The sequence below is a fragment of the Piliocolobus tephrosceles genome, chromosome 10 (assembly GCF_002776525.5).
Source record: "Piliocolobus tephrosceles isolate RC106 chromosome 10, ASM277652v3, whole genome shotgun sequence".
NCBI lineage: Eukaryota > Metazoa > Chordata > Mammalia > Primates > Cercopithecidae > Piliocolobus > Piliocolobus tephrosceles.
In genome coordinates, this window is record NC_045443.1 from 110380910 (window position 1) to 110400188 (window position 19279).

General features: G+C 42.1%; 1 protein-coding gene across 1 annotated transcript in view; it reads left to right on the forward strand.

The window, feature by feature from the left end:
• RPH3A (rabphilin 3A) overlaps positions 1-19279 on the forward strand; it is a 331956-nt gene that overhangs the window by 165387 nt on the left and 147290 nt on the right. The window lies entirely within an intron of this gene.

Consider the following 19279-nt stretch of genomic DNA (forward strand, 5'->3'; position numbering starts at 1 on the left):
TTTTAGTAGAGACAGGGTTTCACCATGTTGGCCTGGCTGGTCTCAAACTCCTGACCTCAAGTGATCCACCCGCCTTGGCCTCCCAGAGTACTACCACACCCGACCAGGCTTCAGGTTTCTATTTGTAAAACAAGAGTGAGACTAGAGCCCTCACAACTCTGACTCTGCAGTATTTAAAATCCTGCTTCTTGCCGGGCGCGGTGGCTCAAGCCTGTAATCCCAGCACTTTGGGAGGCCGAGACGGGCGGATCATGAGTTCAGGAGATCGAGACCATCCTGACGAACACGGTGAAACCCCGTCTCTACTAAAAAATACAAAAAACTAGCCGGGAGCGGTGGTGGGCGCTTGTAGTCCCAGCTACTCGCGACGCTGAGGCAGGAGAATGGCCTAAACCCGGGAGGCGGAGCTTGCAGTGAGCTGAGATCCAGCCACTGCACTCCAGCCTGGGTGACAGAGCGAGACTCCGTCTCAAAAAAAAAAAAAAAAAAAAAATCCTGCTTCTTTTCATGGACAGCATTTATCTGGAGACCCATATTTGGGAGGGGAGTTGGGCTGGAAAACTCTGAGGATTTCCACAACTCTGGGACTTTGAGATTTATAGCTGCTTCTAATATTTATCAAGAATTTGTGTGTGCCAGAGACTACCTCAGGCCTTGCAGGGAGTCATCTCATCAAATCTTTGCAAGAGTTCTATAAAGAAAGGCACTATTAGCCCCATTCTACAGATGAGGAAACTGGGGCTCAGAGAGTCAAGGGGCTTGACAAGGTCGCACAGTCAGGGGAGACAGACCTGGGATTTGAACACAGTTCCCTGACTCCAGAAACCAGCCTTTACTCTGTGCTCTGATGTTTGGATTCTTCTTTCAGTTTTGTTTTGTTTTGTTTTGTTTTAACCTCTAAACACCTCAAGCGTGTATATCCCAGGAAGAAAGACATTCTCTTACATTGCCACAGTTCAGTTTTCAAAAGCAGGGAATTTACCATCTCTCCAACGTTATCATCTAATCCACAGCTTATTTTCAAAGTGTTTCAACTGTCCCAGTAATCTTCTCTTTATTCTCTGTCCAAGATCTAATCCAGGATTGTGCATTGTGTTCAGTTGTCATGTCTTCTTAACATTTCCTCTGGAGCAGTTCTCGGCCTTTCTTTGTTTCTTGACTTTGACATCTTTGAAGCTTCTAAGGCCTCAATGTGAGCTTCCCCGATCCTTCCCTGGGTTTAGATTCAGGTTGTGCATTTTTGGCAGGGACGATGCAGAAATGATCTGAATTTTCCCTGGTGCATTGTATCTGGAGGCACCTGCTATTGGTTTGTCTTATTCCTGGTGAAGTTGATCACTTATCGTTAATAGGTTTTGCCACTGTAAAGATACAGTTTCCCCCTTTGTAATGAATAAGTGATTTGTGGGGAGATACTTTGAGACTAATAAATATATTGCTGTTCATCACACTTTCATTCATTGGTTTTAGCATCCTTTGAGGGTTTTCTAACTCCATCATTCCTTTTGCAGTTCTTTAGTTGGCTTAGAGCTTCTCTTCTTCCCACCCTCCATTGATTCATTTTATTCACATTTATGTATATTGACAGGGACTCATGGAGCCATTACAATCTATGCAAGCTGATCTCCCACTGGTTGTTTTTGCCAGGTGAGCTATTGCTTCATCATTTGTTCTCAGTGTGAATTCAGCTCATCTTATCCTTTGAAAATCCAAAGGCTTCAACTGCCTGGAAATCTTCAGTTTTAGCTAGAAAGGAGCAAAATCACAGACGTCTGCCCTAAGGAGGAGGGAGAGGAGTGAGTGTTTGGGGAGTCTGACTGCTCACTCCATCCCCATCTAGCTCATCTTCCAGCAATGGCCATCCTCCAGCAATGGGGCGCACCGCAGGGTCAGGGGAGGTGGCCTCCAATTCTGTGGTTTCCTGGTGGTGGTCATTTCTATATGTCAGCCTCTCTCCTTCCTCTGTTTGTGGTTGTGGAACTGTAGATGCCTCTTTAAGAGGCAGAAGCGTTTATGAGCTTCCCCAGAGAAATCCAGGAAGGTCATTTAAGACTCATCTTGCAGTTTTCTCTTCTTAAAGAGTGAATTCAGATGAGGTTAAGTTCCCTTGCAACCTGTTCTTCCTTGTCATAGTACTATGTGTGTTTAACATCTTTTTTCTTTCCCTCCCTCTCTTCCTCCCCATTTCCTTTTTACCTTCTTTCATCCCTCCTTCTTTTCCTTTAGCAAATTAATGTTCTTGAACACCTACTATGCGTTTATCCATGAACAAGACAAACACAAGTTGTTCTCAAGCTCTCCTGTAGCAAACATACATTGAACAATGTCGCAATTAAATGCATGATCACACACTTTGATAAGTGCTGCCACAGAATGTCAGAGGAGGGATGTAGAGGCTCATGTGACAAATGAAGAAGCAAAGGCACAGACTCCACAGCCACCACCCAGAGTCAGGGAAGGTGTAGAAGCCAGACCTCCCACTACCCACCCTGCCCTCCATCACTCAACCCAAGCCCTACGTGTTGAGGGAGCAAACCTCACCGTGATCTCAGCTGAGCCAAGCATAAGGCTGCTCTCAGGCTAATTAACGATGCCCTTCTTGTATAGGAAGAATTGCTGGGAGTTGTAGGAGAGCAAATATTTACCTTCTCCAGCAACCAGAGTGTCAGCTTAACTAAAATGCGAACATCTGTCTCTTGTGTAAAATAAGACCTGCACGGGTGTTGGATCAGAGGAAGGTGGCTCTATGAGACCTGTCTCCTTCTCTGTCAGGCCTTTCGCCTCTGCTCTCTGTCTATGTCTGTCTTGGGTCTGTCTCTGGCAGTTTCTCTGCCTCGTGTCCTCTGTGTCTCTGTTTCTGCCAGTCAGCTGCCTCTGTCTCAGTCTCTCTCTGTCTCACCTCTCTCCCCACCTCTTTCCCCAGCTTCCCATTCTGTATCCCAGCCAGGATCAATTCCTTGAAGTGTCCCTGGGATGCCACCTTCTTCCACCCTCCCAGCCACTGCAGGTGTTCTTCTACTTTCTGGGAGCGGTGGTGCCTGTGCCCCCTTCCCAAATTTCTGCCTACGTTATTTATCCTTTAGGTCTGAGTTTAAATGTCACCTTATACTTTGAGAATCCTAAACTCCACAAGGGCAATGATTTTTTTTTTTTTTTCACTGCTTGCTATGGTCTGCAGATTTGTGTCTTCTCCTTCCTCCCACGTACCATACCACTCCCCACCCCAAATTCCTGTGTTGAAATTCTAACTTTCAAGGTTATGGTGTTAGGTAGTGGGACCTTTGGGAGGTGGTTAGATCATGGGCTGGAGCCCTCATGAGTGGGATTAGTGCTCTTATGAAAGAAGCCCGAGAGAGACCCCTTGCCCTTCCACCATGTGAGGACACAGTGAAAAGACGGCCATTTATGAACCAGGAAGTGGGTCCTCATCAGACATCAAACCTGCTGGTGCTTTGATCTTGGACTTTCCAGCCTCCAGAACTATAAGAAATAAATTTCTGTTATTTTTAAAGCTCTTATGGCAGCCTAAACAGACTGAGACACTGCTGTATCCCTAGGACCTTTTAATGAGATTTCTATGACTATAACTTATTTGCTGATTGAATTAATTGCATCTAGAATAGTGCCTGGCACATAGCAAGTGCTCAGTCAATATTTGTTGAATGAATAAGTAAATGAATCAATAGTAGGTCTGTTCTGATCTCCCTCAATCTGGGTGTGTGCCCCCATAGCACCCTGCCCTACCACTGACATAGTTCTTACCTCTGTTGTAATCACTTAGTTGTGGCTTAGGCTGCTGTAACAAGACCTCAACAGCAACCCAAAGGCATCAGGAATAAAGAAGTTTATTTCTTTTATGTGAAACAGTCCAGGGCGACTGCTCCATGTCAACAAGTGGTCCTTACAGTTATTCATGGACCCATTGGCCTGGGCTGACAGCAGCTCTGCCATCCTCAACACCTGGCAGGCAGGAGCCGCTTCTTGCAGCAGACGTTAAAGAGTATAGAGAAGCAGCTGGATTTTGGGGGCCAACATGGAAGACACACACAGGCCTTGAACTCACATTCTGATGGAGACAGGTGGCTCCATCTAACTGCAAGGAAGGCTGGGAAATGCAGTCCAGCGTGTGCCCTGGAAGACGGGGAGAAAAGACTTGCTGGGCAGTTGGCAGCCTCTGCCACATCTGGCTGCCTGTGTGAATTGCTCACTGGACTGTAAGTCCTATGAGGGCAGAGAACATGTCTGTGCAGTCATCCCTGTGTCTCTAGTGCCTGATGCACAGCCTGACTCATTATAGATCTGTAGTTCCCAGACGTGTATGGCTATACATTGGAATCATGTGGAATATTTAAAACATCCTAATGGTTGGCTTCCACCATCACCTCACTTCCCCACTTTTTTTTTTTTTTGAGACAGCACTTTGCTCTGTTGCCCAAGCAGAAGTGCAGTGTTGCAATCATAGCTCACAGCAGCCTTAAACTCATGGACTCAAGGGATCCTCCTGCTTCAGCCTCCTGAGTAGCTAGGACTACTGGCACATGCCACCTTGCTTAGCTAATTTAAAATTTTTTTTTAGAGATGGGGGTCTTACTACATCACTCAGGCTGGTCTTGAACTCCTGGCCTCAAGTGATCCTCCCACCTTGGCATCTCAAAGTGTTGGGATGACAGGTATGAGCCACCATGCCTGGCTTGCTCCCACTCTTGAACATTCTTGTATAATTGCTATGGTGTGGGACTTTGGTATTGGGATTTTTAAGTTTCCTAGATGGTCCTAATATGTAGAAAGATTTAGGGACCACTGCCATTGACCCTGAATAAATGAATACATGCATGCATGAATGACCAGATGTGCCAACAGATGTTGGCATACTGTGCCAGAGGCTACAGACTAATATTTTGGTAGATGACATGTTTTGTTTGCCTTGTATGGGGCTTAATTTTTTTTAATTATGCCAATTCCCAAGATTTAAAAGCTGGAACATGCCATATCATACTTCGGACTTTTGGTCTCTCTTGAAAAATCAGATGATTTGGCAACACTGGGATCCTCGAGCATGTTCTCATGTTCTTCTTTATATTTACTGCCCATCCCTTCACCCATCTGTTGCCTACGTGGAAGCTGAAAGGCATTTGTATATGATTCTATCATCTGAGTAACCTTCTGTGCATTATTTCAAGAATTTCAGCTTTTTCTAGAGTCAGGTTCCTTTGAGAGAGAGTGATGTGTTGTCAAGGCCATTCTAGGCTGGGCACTTTTCCTGCCTCTGCCTTCAATCCATTTGATCCAACAGCCCCCAGCCCAGCCCACTGGAAACAGAAATAGATTCTGTTGATTTCATCAGTGTTCTTGGATGTGGGCAGACGATGTAGTGGGATGAGCTCCGAACCAGAAGTCAGGGTGTGGGGTGCTTCCCTGGGCTTGCATTAACTCAGTAATCTTAGAGACAGGACATTTTTCCTTCCCAGCTCTCATCTGTAAAAGGAGGAAATTGAACTCAGTCATCTTTCAGTTCCCTTTCTACTCTGTCTCTCAGAATTACGTCCCATTTTAAAGATCCAGTGTTTTCTCTTTTGAAAAGGGTCATTTCTGAGGTAGAAATCTGCTTGGTTTATGACTCGTCCCTGAAATAAAGCTACTGACATGTCTTTTCCTGATAGAAATCAGCCATTTGCCAATGCTGCATCCAGCCATGCAAAGCTATATGGCAATCAATTAAATCAGTAAATAAATTATTGTCATACAAATCCCATTAACAGGTGAGAAAGGAGAGATTACGTCTTTTAGAAGAGAGCTTAAACATTAATGTCTGACATCTTTTAAAGAAGAGTTTCTTTTTTATCTCTCTACCAGACTAATAGTTTGTTTATAGCAAATGCTCCCAGAGATATATTAAAAACCCTGATTCACTATGGGCTGAATTAGAGTTCTCTCTCTCTCTCTCTCTCTTTTTTTTTTTCAAGGAACCTCACCAAGGAGTCCAGATGTCTGTATCTGCAGGACAGTGTCTCGATGGGATGCTTAATAATGCATTCCTGTCTGGTCACTGTTGAGGTAGTTGTGCATGCAAAGTGGTTTCTGAAGGAAGGGGGCCTCCTTTCTCCTTCACACTGAAGGTGAAGGAGATAGCTTGGAGGTAGATATGGTTCTCTCATCAGCAGGGAGAGAAACTGCGTGAACATCTATTATAAGCCTCACAGCACTGCAATTTTATCTTTGTAGAATGTGCCTAAAGTAGACAAACGCCACGAGTAATAATGTAGTGGACTTTGTAGTAGTCTCACTGTCTTAGTTTGGGTTCCTACAAAATAGACCCCCAAGTCAGAGATCCAGGTGTAAGTGGTTTATTGGGAATGTGGTACCAGGAAACACTAGGCGGGGAGTGGGGACATAAGAAAGTAAGAGAAGGGAGACAAATAGGGTGAGTCACCAACGCAGTTACTACTGAGGACAACCAGAACTTAATCCCACTGGGCAAACCTGAGAGCCACTGTAGAACATGCACCTCAGTTGTTCCATCTAAGGAGTGAGGGAACTGGGGTATTTATACACCTACTCTATCATCATTGCTGAAGGTTGCTCCTAGGTAAGTTAATTTCCTGATACTTCTCCTTGACATGAGTGACAGTAGAGAGGCCAGTAGGGTGCACTGCAACGGTAAGGCCTAAGAGATAGGTGGTGCATAAGACAGGATACTGCTATGCCCAATAGCCAACTCCCCTCTTGATACATGCCTTAATTTTTGTTCCACATCTTTCCTATTTAGCTTTTGGAGGATGATAAATCTACCTTCACTCCAGGATCTAGGTCTAAACTAATTGTTATAATCCTACCCCTGGCCACAGTTATGGGTTCAGGGGGAGCATATGGACAAGTTAGGCCAATGAGGAGCTAGGACAAGTTAGGCCAATGAGGAGCTCATTCTTCTGAGATGGCTTCCAAAGTCAGCCTTCCCTCCCCTTGTCTGGACCTGGAGAATTAAAGCCCAGAGCCTTGGGAGTTGTTGGGGACCATCTTGAAACCATGGAGAGACAGATGGAAATGAAGCCAGCACCACAGAAGCCAGGGAAAAGAAACAAAACCTGAATGCTGGTCTCACCAGTGAGCTGCTGCATCAAGTCATCCTTGACACGTGGCCTTCCTTAGGACTTTTGGTTATTTGAGCCAATGAATCACTTTATTATTTAACCCTGTTGTTGAGTTTTCTGTTGCTTGTAAATGCACACTCCCTACATGAATCACACACACATGCTCAGCTTGGGCGAGGGAGGTGAAGTGAGGATGTGGGCTTCATCATGTGATGTTGGTGGGATAATGAAATGACAGAACTATTCTGGAAGCCATATGCATAGCAGGCAGCACAGTGCTGTGATTGTGAGTTTGCCTTTTGGAAGCAGACAGATCCGGCTTTTGTTCTTGGTTCTGCTGGTTTGTAGTTGTGTGACGTTGAAAGGTTACAGACCTTTTTAGCCTCAGTTTACCCATCTATAAAATGAAGGATAATAAAAATACCAGCCTTAGAGTATTGTTCAGAGGTAAAGGAGTACAAGGCCTGGCATGAAGTCCATGCTCAACATATATTAATACTAGTTATTATTCCCTTTATGGAGAGACAATGTGGTCACAAGGATCAGAAGCCTTAAGAATGTGCATAAGAGTCAGATAAATGCCTAAAAATATATGTATGAGGCTGGGCATGGTGGCTCATGTCTGTAATCCCAACACTTTGGGAGGCTGAGGCAGGAGGACTGCTTGAGCCCAGGAGTTTGAAACAGCCTAGGCAACATAGTAAGACCCTGTTCCTATTTTTTAAAAAAAGTTTTTAAATAAAAATATATGTATGAGAATTTTGTTTGTACCAATGTTTAAATTGGCAAAAAATTGGAAGCAACATAAATCTTTAACCAATTATAGTATGACTATAGTTTAATAACTGGGGTTATTAAAATGATGACGTGTATAGTAATATTATTGTCATGCAAAGATGCTTTTTACATATTGTAGGACAAAATCAATAAATTTAAATTTAAAGCAGTACATAAAGATTAGTGCTGCTTTTGCAAGATAGGATGTATACCCCAATGTTAAGATTTGCTCCCTTTGGGGATAGGATGTGGTGTTAGGGGTAAGTTTCAAGCCTTTCTTTTCATGTTATTTAGGTATTTAATTATACAATGAGCACATATGACCTTTGTAATCAGAAAATGCCAATTTTTTATATTTTCAAAACACAAATGAGGTCCAATTCTCCTGACTTGCTAAATTATTAAATGCCCCTCATTTTCCTAAACATAAGATGTGTTTTCAGTATTTCCCACAAATGGTGTGGCTCACAGAAAGGATTTTTTCGTAACCTTTATTTGTTTCTTGTTACTAGTAATATGTGTCCCTAACAAAAAATTCAATTATAGAAACTTATTACTTAGTTCCTGCATCTTCCACCCTCGCCCTGTTACTCACTCCTAAATTCAAAATGTGTGTATTTTTAGCTTTTCAATGCATAAACTTATCTCCTGTGTTTATTTTCTATGTATATGCTAATACATATCTCTTGTATGTCTTCTGTTCAAAACCACAATCATTGGTAAGCCACTTCTTTGACTTAATCTTTCAAAACATAAATATTGCATTATATGAGCAGGCAAGTCTTTTTTTTTTTTTTTTTTTTTTGAGGAGAGTCTCAATTTCAAAAAATAATTTTAAAAAATTTGCTTCTTCAAATCAATAACTAGAATGTATACATATATTTTTCTATAAACATATAATTCATATAAGTAAAAAATACACAGGTCACCAAGTACAGAATTTGATGAGTTTTGACAAATATATATTTTTTAAAAACATAGGACCATGCTATATAGACTTCCTTGCAACTTGCTTTTTTCATTTTGCAATATATCTTGAGCCTCTTTCCTTATCTATCCCATTCTTTTAATAGCTGTACAGGCTCCCATCATTGTGACTATATGATCATTTATTTTCCCAACCCCCTTTAGATGAACATTTGGGTGGTGTACAGTTTTTTTTGTTTTTTGTTTTTTGTTTTTTGCTGTTATAAACAGTGCAGTGAATATCCTTGTACATCTATCTTTGTGCCCTTGTGGGATAATTTTTCATAGGTGGATTGTTATTGATGTCTAAGCACGATCGATTCAGACTGTTTCTCGTGGAATGCTCAAGAGATGTAATCTCTGTTCTCAGAATGGCCCCAGCTAGACAAACAAACACGATTCCACTCCTGCTTTTCCATTATGGCCCTGACCTCAGCTTTCATGTCAACCCCTCCCAAAGATGAGGGATTCTGGCAGAGCCCACTTCATTAATCCCCAAGTTTCAAATTTTGTACCCAGGTCAAATCTTATCCATTCAATCAGGGCAACTTTGGAGTTTGCATTCATCAAAGGAATGCCAGCTCTGTGCTGGGCTCTTTTGGGCTATGAGATACTCTTTTGGGCTATGTGGTACACACAGAGGAGGCAACAAGTAAGGAAACAAGTAATGCAGAAAACTGAAGTGAGCCACTTCCTGAAGTCCCACCTGGCTAACCGCAGAGGGTGATGGGTGCTGATCTCAGATGTCCTACTTTGGGGGAAATTTCTCTCTGGTGAAAAATAAAGTATTATTCCTGTTTCTTGCCTGATCTGCAGAGAAATATGCTCCTTTCTCTTGTTGGACCCAGGAAAGTCCTAAGATTGACGATTTCACAGAAATAAGTCCCAGATTTTTCAGAGGCAACAAAGAATAGTGAAAAGAACAAGGTCTGGAGGTTAGAAAGATGTAAGTTTGAATCCTAGTTATGAGTGGCTGGACAATGGCCCTCCAAAGATGTCTATGCCCTAATTTCTGGAAGCTGTGAATATGTAATCTTATGTAGCAGAAAGGACTTTGAAGATGCAATAAAGTTAAAGGTTTTGAGATGGGAAGATTATCATGGATTACAATGATGTTTATATAGGAGAGGCAGGAAGGTCAGAGTTCGCAGCAGGAGAAGTGACAATGGCAAGAGAGGCCAGAGTTATGTTCCACCATGAGTCAAGGTGTGTAGGCATCCTCTAGAAGCTGGAAAAGTCATGGAAATGATTCTCCCTTAGAGCCCACAGAAGGAGCGCAGCACTGTCAATCCATTTGACTTCTGACTGTCAGAACTGTAAGATAATAAATCTGTGTTGTCTTAAGTCACCAAGTTCGTGGTAATTTGTTATAGTAGAAGTAGGATATTAATTCAGCAGCCTGTCCACTTACTGCTCTGTGACTCTAGACACGCTCTTAACTGCTTTGAGCCTCAGTTTATCATTTGTAAAATGAACACCCTCTTCTTGGTGTGTGTGTTTTTAAACAACTGGAAATAAAACATCTAAAGCACCTGCTTTAGTTCCTGTAGCATAATAGGTGCCAAGGAAATAAACAGAAGGCATTCTTATTATTGTATTATTGATAATTAATTCCTCTACAGCGTAAAAGATTGAAGACCTAAGAACACAAACCATGAACCAATGACAAAATAGAACTAGAGATTTATATTCAATGAAAAAAGTAAGGGTAGAAATTTGGTTCAAGGAAAAGACTACATGTGTAGGCAATATGGATTTCAGGAATTGTTCCACGTGAGCTTCAAATTTGGCACTGAGTTTCCTAGCTGCCAAAGTGAAAAGGGAGATATGTCAAGTTTTATACTTTTCAATAACAAAGAGAGGGAAGAATCTAATTACTCAAGGAAAGCAAAACCTTTCTTAGTACCATAAGAAATCTCTCCCTGTATTTTTCCTTTGGCTTGCTTAGTACAAGTATGGTCACCTAATTGTGTGATTATCTATTTAAATCTGTCTCCTCTTACTAAACTAATTATTCTCAACCTTGGCTTCACACTAAAATCACCCAGGACCTTTCAAAAATAACAATGCCTGGTTCTGCTTCAAACTAATTACACCAGAAGCTCTGGGAGTGGAGCTGATATCAGTATTTTTTAAAAGAATCCTAGGTGGTTCTGGTGGCAGCCAGGGTTGAAAAAGCACTTTGCTTTGCTGTTTTCTCCCTCAAGGTAGTAACTGGATCTGCTTATTGACAACTTTATCCCCAACACCTAGCCTAGTGCCTGGCACTTAGTAGGTCCTCAATGGCTCTTTTTAATTAATTCTTTTGGCACAGGTGGACCATTCACCTGATTTTTAAAATATCAAAAGGTATACAGTGGAACGTCTTCCTCCTTACCTATCTTTTATTCATCTAGTTCTCACTTCTTCCCAGTCCCCTACTCCAGGGGGTCTGACATATGTGTCTGTTTAAGTACTGTTGAGTTATTGGCCCTAATCCTTCACTCTCTGATGGTGTTATACAGGCACACCCTTGCCAGAGCTCATGCTGGGTAGAGTGTTCTTTGCTCCTTGACTTTGGGCTTGGTCATGTGACTTGTTTTAGCCAATGGGATGTTAGCTGATAACGTGAGAGTCTTGAAATGTTTTTGTGTGATTGGTCTTGCCCTCTTGAGCTCCATGATCCCGCATGAGAAGAGCATGCCCTGGTTAACTATTATCCCTTCATCCTAGCCCTTGAATGAAAACAGAGGAACAGACTAAACAGCATCTGTAGCTTGCAGATGAGAGAAGAGCCACCCTGCTGAGCCCTGCCAAGATCAGCAGAGCCCCAATTAGCTCTCAGATCTATGAGCGTGAGAATAAACAATTACTTTTTAAAAAAGTTTTGCAGTGATTTATTAGGCAGCATTACTGGGGGAATGCCATATCCTTTATGCCTTGTTATTTGCCAATATGTCATGTAAATTTTTCTAAATCAGTAAATCTCATCATATCTTTTAAAAAAATGGCACATGGGGTAGAGAGTCAAAGGCTGGTTAACTGATACAAAAGTACTGCCACATAGGAGAAATAAGTGTGAAGAAATATGGGGTGACTATAATTAATAACAATTTATTGTATAACCTCAAATAACTAAAAGAGAGAATTTTGAATGTTCCCAACACAAAGAAATGATAAATGTTCGAGGTAAGGATACGCTGCATTGGTCATTACACATTGTATACATGTGTAACGTATTATTGACATCATGCTTTTTCTTTTTTCTTTTTCTTTTTCTTTTTTTTTTTTTTTTTTTTTTGAGATGGAGTTTCGCTCTTGTTGCCCAGGCTGGAGTACAATGGTGTGATCTCACTCACCACAACCTCCGCCTCCCTGGTTCAAGCAATTCTCCTGCCTCAGCCTCCAGAGTAGCTGGGATTACAGGTATGCACCAACAAGCCCAGCTAATTTTGTATTTTTGGTAGAGACAGGGTGTCACCTTGTTGGTCAGGCTGGTCTTAAATCTAGGTTGTTCCCAATATCTAGCTCTTATACTTCTTCAGTGAATAACCCTGCATATACATCATTTTGTGCAAGTCCAAACATTTCATTAGGATAAATTCCCAGAAGAGGAATTGTTGTGTCAAAAAATATATGCATTCATAATTTTGATAGATATTGTCAAACTACACTGCATAGCATAGGAACACTCCTACCAGTAATGTCTGAGAATACCCAGTTCCCCACAGCCTTGCCAGCAAAGTGTATTATTAACCTTTCCATTTTTTTTGGCCACCTGATGGGGAAAATACTATTTCAGTGTAGTTTTACTTTGCATTTCTCTTGTTTGAGTGAGACTGAGCATCTTTTCAAATGCATATGAGACACGTGTGTTTTCTTTTCTATGAACTCTCTATTCATTACCCTTTGCCATCTTTCTCTTAGATTGTCTTTTTCTTATTGATTCCCTCAATACATATTTGCTGAATAGACAAATGAATGAAATAAAATGAGTTTAAATAGAGGACACTGAATACTATGGTTCAACGTCCCAAATAAAACTGGACAGATGCAAGAACAGATTTGGCAAGACTATGGCTTTTCATCGCGTTCTTTGATTAAAAAGCCCAAGATCTGACATTTAAATGCCTTTCCTGATGGACAGCTCTGCAAGAGGCTGAGGTAACAAGATCCAAGTTAGTAGCCTTCTGGGGCAAAGAGTTGAGAAATTCCAGGGACTGTCGTGGACCTCAGTAGGACATTCAATGGGAGTAGAGGACTACTATAATTAACAATTTATTATATATTCTCAAATAACTAAAAGAGAGGATCTTGAATGTTCCCAACACAAAGAAATGATAAAAGTTTGAGGTGATTAATATGCTGATTACCCCGATTTGGTCATTACACATTGTGTACATGTATTGAGACATCACATTTTTTAAAATTAAAAAAAAAATTACTCTACTTGCAAGCTAAAATAACACACTGTACCCCATAAATATGTACAATTATGATATATCAATTAAACATAATAAAGGCATAAAACTGTATAGAACTGTATACAGAGCCCTCTCCCACGGCTAAGACCTCCTTCGTTCTCTGAGATGGGTGGTAGAGAGTGGGTCTATAGGCTTTAGACACCAGACGAGCAGGTTGACATCCTACTGGGAACATTAAGAGGTGAATCTGGGCTCTCACCTGGATGGAAGGTGTTACACTCAGCTTGTGTACTTTTTGGGAGCCATGCACCTGCCTCACTTTCTGGCCAGAGTGAGCTAGTAACAGCTTGTGTTCTCATTGTCTTAAAGACAATGTTGCCACCATCCTGCTGTGGCAGCTTCTCTAGTCCCTTATATCACTCATGGAAATAGCCCAGAATTACTTCCCCTCATGCTGGTGCTGTACACCTCTCCCCTCTGCCCTGGAATTTTCCTGTTCCACCAAGGCATGAAGCACTGTAGAATCCAGTTGCTACTCATTCGTATGAAATCCAGAAGTGTAGGGGAGCTGGAGGAGAGCTTTGACCAATGGAAGATGAGAGCTGGTGGATAAATTATTCCTGGTTCTAAATGGGTGGTTCAAAGATGCAGCTTCTTTGAAGACATCTGCAGTACCAGGCAACTGACCAGCTCCATAATACACTTCCTTTTGTCTCCCTCTTTTTTTCCTCACTCTTGCTTCCCTGGGATTGCATTCCCCAATACAGTGTCAGTCCAGAATGCTTTTGCCTGGGCTCTGTTTTCTAGAGAACGTCTGTTAAGACAGAAAGTAAACTCATTTTCCTTCAGAGGTAGGGGTTTCTAAACATTGCATATGTGACACCTAGATCCTAAAAGCAAAATGGCTTGTGGGATGACTGTGAGGAAGGTTTAAAAGAAAAACCCACTGTTTATTGAGCACCTACTATGCGAGAACTCTATGCTAAATGCTCAAATTGCTATTTCATTTAATTTTCACAATATCCCTATGGATTTTTTGCTATCATCATTTTACCAATAAATGAGACTTTGGATTTTAAGTCACTTGTTCAAGCTAGTCAATGATTGAGCTGGGCTTTCAACCTAGTTCTGCTGAGCTCCAAACTAGTACTCATGTGATTCAAAAGTCACACAAAACACTACTATGCACTTGAAAGAAATGCTTTAACAGAGGAAGTCACCTAAGTGTATCTAGTTGTAGGCTCACTCTTCTGTTTTATGGGAGTAAGACAGTATTAATAACAATATGTGTCTTACAGATGGGTGTCCCATTGTGCTTTCCAAGTTGTCCCATATTTGATCTTTTTACGAACTCAGGAGGACAGGAATATGGCGCTTCCTGGTCATGAATAAATCATCTTAATAAAAAGCATAAACTAAAGCTCAGAGATCCTAGAGAGTTTTCCAAAACCCACACAGCTTGTGGTCACTGGAAATAAACCTGGATTTTTTTGTGCCCCAGTTTAGTGATGTTTTAGACCTGGACTTTTTGTGCCCCAGTTTAGTGATGTTTCTATAGCCCCACCCTGTTTTCAATTGAACACATTGGTGTGATTGTGGTCGCTGCCTTAGAAATTGTTTTGGAAGCATGAAACAGTGAGAATTCAAACAAAACAAAGCACCACAGTGTAAAAAATAAGTCTTGACTCCTCCATTCGTGTGTGTGTCTGTGTGTGTGCGTTTCTGTGTGTGTGTATGCATCCTTTTGGAGTTATTCTATGAATATACTGGCATACATGTTAAATAGGACACCACTGAAAACACACAGAAGGCAGGTCATTGTCCCACATCTTGTTTGGAGATGGTTCCATTTCAGTGCATGACAACTGCCTCTCTGGTCTGAGGAGCCTTCGTTTCCTGGTTTGGATGAACCATAAATCATTCGGGTGATCCTCCATTGAGAACAATCAGGTTGTCTTCTGCCTCCTGTTGTGCATTTGTAATTAGAGAGTGCTGCTTGATGAATGAGAGGACAAGAAAGTGAAGGACTTGCCCAAGGTTGCACAGCTGAAGATGGCAAAGCTGGTGTTTGAACACAGATCTCCTGACCCTGGTCCATCTTGTTTTCTGCTCACTTCACAAAACTGCAGGGGCATGGTCCCTAACTCCAAAAGGTGAGATTAAAGGATAGGTGTGGACAAATGAGGAACCTTGAACCTTCAGCAGCAGGGGCTATGAGGGGGTTGTCTAGCCCCTGCTTCAGGTGTCTTCCCCAGCCATTCTAACTCTGGCAGGGTCACAGCCACAACTACATCTCTTCTGGTGCATATGTCCCTCTGCTCTGCTCCAGCACAGCAGCTCAGCACACCCCAGGACACCTCTCTAGGTTCCTTCCAATGACAGGTAAGTCATTGATCAGCTCTGAGAACCAGCTGAGAGCAGGATCTATTTAAAGAAGCATATGTTTCCAGGTGCTGAGTCACGTCGGCTGGACCAGCCGGCCCAAGTCTGGGCAGTGCAGATATTCACGGTACAGCAGCCGCTGCAGCCTGGCTTAGACTTTGACAAACCTGAGGAAGCTCTGAGCTGAAACACCACATTTAATAAGATAAAATACACCTTAAGCCCCACATCAGTCTCTGGATTTTAAGCGTGGGCATTCTCATTACCTCCCCCACTGACCACCATTTTTTGTTGTAATGATGATCAATTAGCCAAAATTACGTTCACGGAGACCCAGATGTAAATCCTAGCTCTGCTGCTTACTGGCTGTGTGACCTTGGCAAGTCGAATAACCTCTCTGAGCCTCATTGTCTTCTTTTGTACAACCTTCTAGGGCATAGGGAGGGACAAATATGGTAATATATAGGAAGTCCATGTCATAGCCTATAGTATGTAGAAACTGATAGCAAATTAAATTAAATTAAGTATGTGTTCAGCACTATGCTAGGCATGGTAGGAGAATATCAAATACAGTGCAGTATGATGCTGGTTCCCATGAAAAGTTGCAATCTAGTTGTGAAAGATGACATACACTTGTGAAGTTATAATGAACATATCTGAACAGTGCGACATTCAGATAGTCTTTGAGGACCTGCTTTGGGTTCAGGCAAGGCACTGACTGAGGCTCTGGGCATGTATAAATGGCTCCTGAGTGAACATGTTTACTCGGTGGTATGGGAATCCAGGTCAATGAGCAGCTAATTCTGCCAGGGACATTTGGGAGAAGCTTCTGAAAGGAAGAAAAGATGGCAAATCCATGGCATGTGGGACATCAGTCTCCATTCTCTGCCCATGGCAGCCATTGATAATCAGTTACGGCCCTCTGCATCCTTCTCAACACAGTGATCCTCTGCATCCTTCTCAACACAATGATGACCCCCACCCCCAACCCACTGCATTCCTTTCAACACAATGCTCCAGACAGCCACAGCCAATCAATCAACACTGATAGGATGAACACTCTTTGCCATCCTTGAGGTTAAGGGTATTTCAAGGTGTTGAAAGGTGTCCACTGGGGCATACAAATAATTAGAGTTACAGGTCTCATGGAAGACAAATGGTCTGGAGGAAGGTATGAGGAAACTTGGAATCCAGTTGCAGCATTGACACTTATATGCCCTGTGAACTCAGGTCATGTAATCTCTTTTATCTTGCTTTCTCTAAGTGATTCTGATTCATGGAGTACTAAGACAAGGGGATTCCAGTTTGGGTGCTCAGGAAGGCTTATCACAAGAGGTAAGATTTCAGGAGGCTTTGAAGTATGGGCATAATTTACATCAATAGAGAGCAATGTGTGCATGGGTCCGTGTGTGTATTCATATGCACGTGCATTCTAAGAGTATGAGGGAATGTAGTGGGTAGGTAATGGATAGGTTTCAGAATCTACTGTCCTCTACCCTCTCCAAAAATATAAAGCAACCCCCTTCTTTCTGCCAGCAAGCTACACTATGATGTGAGCCCTGTTCACTGGGGACTGGAGTGGGCTGTCAAGATCACAGTACCAGTCAGGAGACAGTTAGAGTCACGGAAAAAGTAGTGCCATCCAGGAAAGACTGGGAGTGGGGAGAAGTGTTGCAAGAGGCGGGGCTCCTGGAAGCTGCCTGCTTCTCCTTCCTCTTGCATTCAATTTCCCATTCCCCTGGACAGGGGGCCCATTTGTCTGACTTCTCAGCAGGGTCAGGTCACCCCTGAGCCCACAAGGACACCTGTTGATGGACAGAAGTGCTGTTTGCCATGTAGACCTGTGACCCGCAGCTGTGCCTCTGGGGGGCTGTCTTCCATGACGAAACCAGGGGCAAAACCACAGACAGTCTGGCTATAGAGTCAGTGCTTGACATTTGGACTCCCTTTCCTGTTTACTTTTCTCATTCCACCTATAACTCAATGGACCACTTGGCAGAATGGTTTGGACTCCACAAACTGCTTGGGTTCAAATTCTGGCTCTGGCATTTCCAAACTGCAATCATAGGCAAATAACGCAAACTCTCTGAGCCATAGTTTTCTCATCAATAAAACAGGGGCGATGATAATAGCACTTACTTCATAGAAAGATGTGTGGAATCAGTGAAAAATATCTATGCAAACACAATGCAGCGTCTGTCATAAATGTTCAATAAGTATTCACTATATTACATTATCTGCTATAGTTTTCCCACTTTTACCTTGTATTTCCCCAACTAAATTATAAGCTACCTGAGAGATGGAACCATCTCTTTTGTACTCCCCAAAGTCTGGGCACAATACTGAGTATGGAGGTGCCCAGAACTTTTGCCAATTATTTAATGTAAAAATAGAAAGTTGTAGAACTTTCTATTACTTGCAGGAAGTTTAGCCTCCTCCATTTAAGGCTCAGGGATCTTTAGGTTCACAATGACCTTCCCAGACTCATTTCCTATTTCTTTTTACAGAAACCTATCCTTCAGGCACATCAAACTATTTGTGGTTCCCTGAATACACCACTCTCTTTCCTGCTTCTCCTTGCAAAGCCCATTTCCTCTGTCTTCCCCCAATCTTATCATTCAAGGCTTTTTAAAATTATAAGTGACATAAATCAAACATAAAGTGGCTGAAGCAGGAAAAAATGTCTATTTGTTCAAATAACTGAAGAATCTAGTGTTACTGTCCTCAGATACGGTGATTCAGGGACTCATATTATACCACCAGGACTTTTTGTTTCTCTCAGATTGATTTCCCTTTGTGTTGGCTTCATTCTTAAGTACAGTCATTCTTGCTAGGGGCAAGGTGATCAAGTCTTCTGACATACCTCCATCCATTGCAGCAACACCAGGCCAAAGAGAGCTCCTTTCTATTTAAGGTTCCAGACAGTCTGAGATGTCTTCTCATTGGACCTGTTTTAGTCATGTGCTCATCCCCCATCCAATCACTGCGGCCAGGAAGAAGGAATATGCTGATTGGACAGATTTGGCTCATGTGATCATCCTCTAGGCAATCAGAGGATGATCTGTCTTGCTATTAGCCCACAATTCATAGAATTGTAAGTAACTCTGCCTCAAGGAAGGATCTGTGTATTATTAGTGTTGGGCTCTGGGCATCTAGCACAGTGCCTAGGACATGGTGGGCATTCAATGAATATTCACCAAATGAATGAATGTGTCCATGATGAGAGTCAAACTCTGTAAAATACTTGAAGAGATTTATTCTGAGCCAAATATGAGTGACCAATGTCCCATGATACAGCCCTCAGGAGATCCTGAGAACATGTGCCCAAAGTGTTTGGGCTACAACTTGGCTTTATACATTTTAGGGAGACATAAGATATCAATCAATACATGTGAGACGTACCTTGGTTAGGTCAAGAAAGGTGGGACAACTTGAAGTGAGGGCTTCCAGGTCATAGGTGGATTCAAAAATTTTCCAACAATTGGTTGAGAAAATTATTATCTAAAGACCTGGAATCAATAGAAAGAAATGTCTGGGTTAAGATAAGGGGTTGTGGAGACCAAGTTTTATTATGCAGATGAAGCTTCTAGGTAGTAGGCTTCAGAGAGAATAGACTGTAAATGTTTCTTATCAGCTTTTCTGTCAGTCTTAATGTCTGTGTTG